The following is a 5,914-nucleotide window of genomic DNA, read 5'->3' on the forward strand; positions in this document are numbered from 1 at the left end:
TAGTCCTTGCGACCGCAGCGTCTAGCTCATGCTCAGAAGTGTCTTTAAGGATAACTAAGAAATCGTCAACATACCTATGTACAGAGACTACGTGCGGATCAACAAGTGTGTTGTGTTGGCTTGTGTTGGATGTACAATCCGCGTTCAAAGAAAGGTTTGCTCCCCTTTGACAGTGCTCATTCGAAGCTTGTGAAGCGGGCAATTGTTTCGAACTCCTTGCAAGCGTCTTTGAACAAATCATGCCCCCATATGGTCTCGTCCAGTTTCAGTGCTCAAGTTCAGCGGTTAAAAGTAGCAGGATACCCCTCTTGTATGGTTACTTCCGTGTGTGAAGCCATACTGCAGAAGCTGAAGCAAGGTCCTAAAAGCAAAGATCCGGTTTCACGCAACCGTGTGGCAGTAATACCGTATATCCACAAGGTTTCACACAACCTTAAAAAGGTAGCAGGCAGACATAATGTTCAGGTCGCATTCTCAGCCCCCTGCAAACTTTCTAAGCTTTGCGCAATGACTAACGGGAAAAAACAACCGGATTGTACTGTGAAACATCAAAACAAGTTCACACGGTGCAGGACGCGGGTTGTTTACCAGATTCCCTTAAGTTGCGGGCTCAGCTACATTGGCCAAACTGGTCGATGTTTTAATGAGCGAGCCAGCGAGCACTGCCGGAATCTGCGGAATAACGAAGGAAGCTTTCTAGTGGATCATTGCAAAGCCTGCAGGGGTTGCCGTCCGGAGTTCGAGAAAACTATTTTTTTGAGGAGTGGGAAGGACAGATTTGAGAGAGAGGTGGTCGAAGCCTTTTACATCAGGAAAGAAGGGAGCAGATGCGTCAGCAAGCCATCCATTACGCTTAGCAACGAGGAGTACACTTTTCTAGAAAGTTTTCTGTAGGCTCTTCGTTTTGTTTTGTTGTGCACGCTCTTTCCTTTGGCATTGGTTGCAATTATTGACGATTTTTTTGACGATGTGCGGTTTTTTGCGCGGTTTTTGTTCTCGTTTTTTACACCTTTGACGCTGACCTTGGTCTGAGCTCCGCATTCATACTTTTTCATGTTTCTTGTTGGTCATCGGTTATCATTCATATGGCTGCTGGTTGTTCGTTTCCAATTTTTTTTCTCGTTTTTATACCTTTGACGCCGACTTTGGTCTCAGCTTCGCGTCCATCTTTTTTCTGGTTGGTCATCGGTTATCATTCATGTGGCTGCTGGTTTTTGGTTTCCAATTTTTAAGGTTTGCACTCTTCATCGATCCATTTCAACCTTTTTTTACCTTTGACACTGCTTTGGTCTTGACGCTTCATTCTTCACCTTTTTTCCACGTTTCTTGTTGGTCATCTGGTATCACTCATGAGTGTGTTTCGTTTTTGGTGTTGAAGAGTTGCTTGGCCATGACCGTTTTAGTGTTGTTTGCTATACTTTTGTTGCTTTTTTTTTTGGGGGGGGGGGGGGGGGGTTTAGCCATGATAGTATGTTACGTGGTTGCTATTGCGCTTCATGTGCTAAATATCTTACAGTTATCTTTTCTACTGCCTGTGCGTGATTACACGGATGTTAGGGCGTGTTGGCCTACATAAAGGCGGGTTTGGTGCGAAATAAAATTCAGTTGTAAGTTGGCGCTGGTCCTGTCGTGTTTGTCTCTTTTGTCCACGTCTTTTGCGCCATTTTCCTGTAGAATCCGAACTATCGGCTCCCTCTTTCGATGAGTCAGTGCGTGCCGCAGCACGTAAGTGTCCCGACTGCCCTTTACCCTTTGCTGAGCATAACTTGCTCTCCTGAGGCTTGCTATTCGATCCTACTACCCTAACGCTCTTGCCCGGAACTTGAACTATGCGACGCTGTTCGGCTAACGTAGCGTTATTGTCCTGGGTACTACCTTCTCGATCGCAGCAATCAGCCTCCTTCGCGGAAAGTGCAGGCTTCTCTGGGCTCAAAACCAACGCATTGCCCCTTTCCTTATTTCTAGCAGTGCCTACATTATCCCCCGAGCCCTCACGGCTGGCGGATCTGCACTCTTCCTCGTTGCTAGCTTTAGTGCCTACATTATCCCCCAAGCCCTCACGGCTTGTGGATCTGCACTCTTCGCTAGCTTTTCGACCGAACTCATCGGTCCTCGCTGCCGAAGTGGCCTTTCTTTCCTGGACCAAACTTGTCCTATGTCGCCACTTCTTAACAGCACTCGTGTCATCCGGCGACTGAGCGGAGCTTCTAACTCGGTCCCTGACACTCTCGCGGTGTAGCTTACCACCGTCAATTTGGCTTTCGAAATCTGCCTCCGCGGGAATACGAAAGTATCGGAGGAGCGCACTTTTAGCAATCGGATAGTTGTGGGCGTCCTCGTCAGACAACCGCGCTAATACATTGGCGGCTTCACACGGTAAAGTTCCCATCAACACAATTGCCCAATCACCGTGGTCTAGCTACTCCCCCACGCAAATTTTCTCAAAATTCTCTAGAAAAGTTCTGAAATTTTCGCCTTTTTTGAATAAACTTAAGCGAGATCGCACCCTCAATCCTCTGATCGCGTTAAGTACACGCGTTAGTTTCCGCATCTCTCTTTCGTATTCCTGTTCCCGCAGCTTTCTTTCGTGTTCCATCTCTATGTCGAGACGCTTCATTTCCAAAGAGTATTGACGCTCGCGTTCCTCTTTCTCTTGTTTTTCTTTACGTTCAAGTTCCTCTTTCTCTTGTTTTTCTTTACGTTCAAGTTCCTCTTGTTCTCTTTTTGCCAATTCTCTCTCCTCAATGGTCTCAACGCATTCCACAAGCTCGTCATCTTCAGCCTCTAACGCAAGAATAGCCTTCAGCAGTTCTGGTTTTCTGAGTTTGTCTGATACCTCCAGACCCAACTCTTTCGCAAGCTCCAGTAACTTTGGTTTGCGCAGCGTCTTCAAATCCATGGCTGCTCCGAGTGCTGTCTTCTCTACTGCCCACTCTTGTCTTGCTGCAACTAACCCAGCAGCAACGACAACCCAATTACCAGCTCTGTTCCTGACACTAACAAGAGCCTGGCAAAACTCAGCAGAAGAAAATCCCGCACTCACGAAACCTCGCAGCCAAGAATCCAGCGCAGTCGTTCCGCTGCAGGCAACCAGTCAACACACAGGGCTCGTTGCACTGCCCCCGACTCGCCGTTCTGCTGCTCAGCGTCCCGTTGTCCGCAACTCTCCGCTGGCGTCCGATGTTTCGCATCCCACTGCTGCCAACCAGTTTGTTACGGACGAGGTAGCATGGTCGTGTGCCGGAGAGGGAATGAGGGACGTCGGAGACGAGGCTAACGGAAAAGACAATGAGAGAGGACTTTATACAAAATTTACACTATCTACAAGTGAGCTCTGTAATGAGACGCTCACTGCAGGAACGCTGCATGACGACAGCTCATCAGGAGACCATTCGATGACAAAGAGCTCCTCGGCCGTGCCGCTGCCGGGGTTTTTAAGAGTTCCCTTCCCTAGGGTCCCTAGATGGGGGCCGGGCCTGCAGGGGAAGGAAGTTCTCACTGGCACCAATCACAGACACACACGCACTCACTCCCGAGAGATCACACCGCCGTCACGCGCTGGGAGAGGGGGGAACGATGCCATCACCGTAGCGCAGACGCCGGAATGTCCATGAGCGGCGTTCCCGCGCATTACGAACGCGCGTTCACACTCGGTGTACGGGAAAAGCTCGCTCAACCGGGCAGACGAACGCGGCTTCCGTGGCAATCCAGGCGCTCACCCAACGCGCGTCTCGGGGTTTGTCGGCGTTTCGCTGCTGCCATGTCGTTGTCTTCCCCACGACGAAGGCCAGACGTAACAGTGCCCCAACCTAAAAGCGGAGCTTCAAGCCAAATGCCAGGAGCTGAAAGGCCTCTATGCTTATGTGACACATCTCAACAGTTCTCTAGAAAAAGTGACACGTGAACTTCAAGAAAAAAACGAAGGTGAGGTCTGAACTAGGAACACAAAATGAAAATCTCCAGCAGCAGCTCGAAATGTCCAAACAGGAACTGCAAGAAGTTCAAGCACTCAATGAAATATATGAACATACCAGATTCACTGTTGACAGATTCAAGAATGACGACAGTAATATGCAGTTCTACACAGGGCTAATCAGCTACCAGCATTTTTCAGAAGCTGCTGTTGCTGTTAAAACCACGTGAAAATGCATGCAATGTGTATAACAAGAAGCTATGTCTGCCCAATGATGATGTGAGAGGGCGTCCTCGCAAGCTATCTGCAGAGGAAGAGCTATTCCTCACACTGGTGAAGCTCAGGACCGGATTTTTCCACCCACATCTTGCACACATTTATGGCGTCTCTGTTAGTACAGTGTCAAGAGTGTTTTCCAGCTGGGTGAACTTTATGTATCTACAGCTGGGAAAAGTTCCTGTGTGGGCGCCCCGAAGTGTGATTTACCGCCACATGCCTGCTGCTTTGCGTGACCGCTACCCCTCCACAAGAGTGAATATTGATGCCACAGAGAAGTATCAACATCCCTTGTAACGCAGTATGGGACGTATTCAAACTATAAGTCAGCTAACACTTTCAAGGCGTGTGTCACCAGATGGTCTGTTGACTTTTGCGTCCGAACTTTTCGTGAGGTCCCTCTCTGATAGAGAACTAGTAATCAGAAGTGGATTTCTCGACCAAACGTTCTCTCCTGGAGACTCGGTCATGGCCGATGAAGGCTTCAAAATCAATCGCATCTTCGAAAAACGTAGCTCTAAAAACAAGACACAGGCAAGGTGAAGACAGGACACGAGCGCTTTCTCACGACTGAATTTTTTATTAGGAAGGATATCAGAATATATACCATAGATATGGAAGCGGAGAAGAAAGAAGGAAAAACAAAATAACAACTCAAAAAAGGAACAATACGAGGAGATAAAAGGCCGGCGATGGAAGCAGGTACATAGCATAGCAACATAAAGGTGATTTACAAAACATAAAAGAGATGATTTAGAAGATTCCTCTTTCGTGTGGAAAATATTATGTAGAGCAGACCGGGCGCTGTCTAAATGTCCGGCTGTTCGAACACAGAAATTCTTTAACGCCAACAGCTCTTGAAAATTTACCGAAGCATTGCAGGGAATGTAAATGTCGCCCCCTTTTCGATAAGACTGTAGTACTTGACAAAGCATATTATCAACGTACAAGAGAGATTATTGAAGCGTTCTATATCGCGAAAGGGGGGGAAAGTGTATTAGTGACGCATCCATCGCCTTAACAAAAAGTGAGATTGTATACCTCCAATCGGTTGTTAAGTAACAGCGCACGTGTTTTATGTTGCTATGCTATGTACCTGCTTCCATCGCCGGCCTTTTATCTCCTCGTCTTGTTCCTTTTTTTGAGTTGTTATTTTGTTTTTCCTTCTTTCTTCTCCGCTTCCATATCTATGGTATATATTCTGATATCCTTCGTAATAAAAAATTCAGTCGTGAGAAAGCGCTCGTGTCCTGTCTTCACCTTGCCTGTGTCGTGTTTTTCGCGCTACGTTTTTCGAAGATGCAATTGCTCCGACTAGCCCAGTTTAGCTTACTTGTGCAAAATCAATAACCTGTAGGAAGAAAAAGGGATTGGCCTGAATATTCCGCCATTCCTGAGAAAGGATCAGTTTGAAAGGAGAGATGTTCAAGACACTTAAGATATTGCAGCATGTCGCATCCACGTCGAGAGAAGAATACAGCGCATTAAGTGTTACCATACACTGTAAAAAATATTTATTGAAAAAAACAGAAATTTTCTGGCAGCTGGCCTGCCAGGAATTTTCTGTTATGCTATGTTTTCGGTTTTTTTACTTTTTCTGTCATTTTACAGGGTTTCTTGTTGGCAATTAACAGAAAATGTTTGTGAGGATGACAGAAATTTTCTGTTTTTACTTTCTTCTGTCATTTCACAGGTTTTTTCGATTTGCTGCTAACAGAAAAATTC

At 46.7% G+C, this 5,914-nt stretch overlaps 1 pseudogene; it reads left to right on the top strand.

The window, feature by feature from the left end:
- The first annotated feature begins 4,071 nt into the window (after nt 1-4,071).
- LOC149326375 (uncharacterized) lies at nt 4,072-5,696 on the top strand (annotated as a pseudogene).
- The last annotated feature ends 218 nt before the right edge of the window (nt 5,697-5,914 follow it).

The sequence above is a fragment of the Amblyomma mixtum genome, chromosome 10, assembly GCF_055824585.1.
Source record: "Amblyomma mixtum isolate Tamu chromosome 10, ASM5582458v1, whole genome shotgun sequence".
NCBI lineage: Eukaryota > Metazoa > Arthropoda > Arachnida > Ixodida > Ixodidae > Amblyomma > Amblyomma mixtum.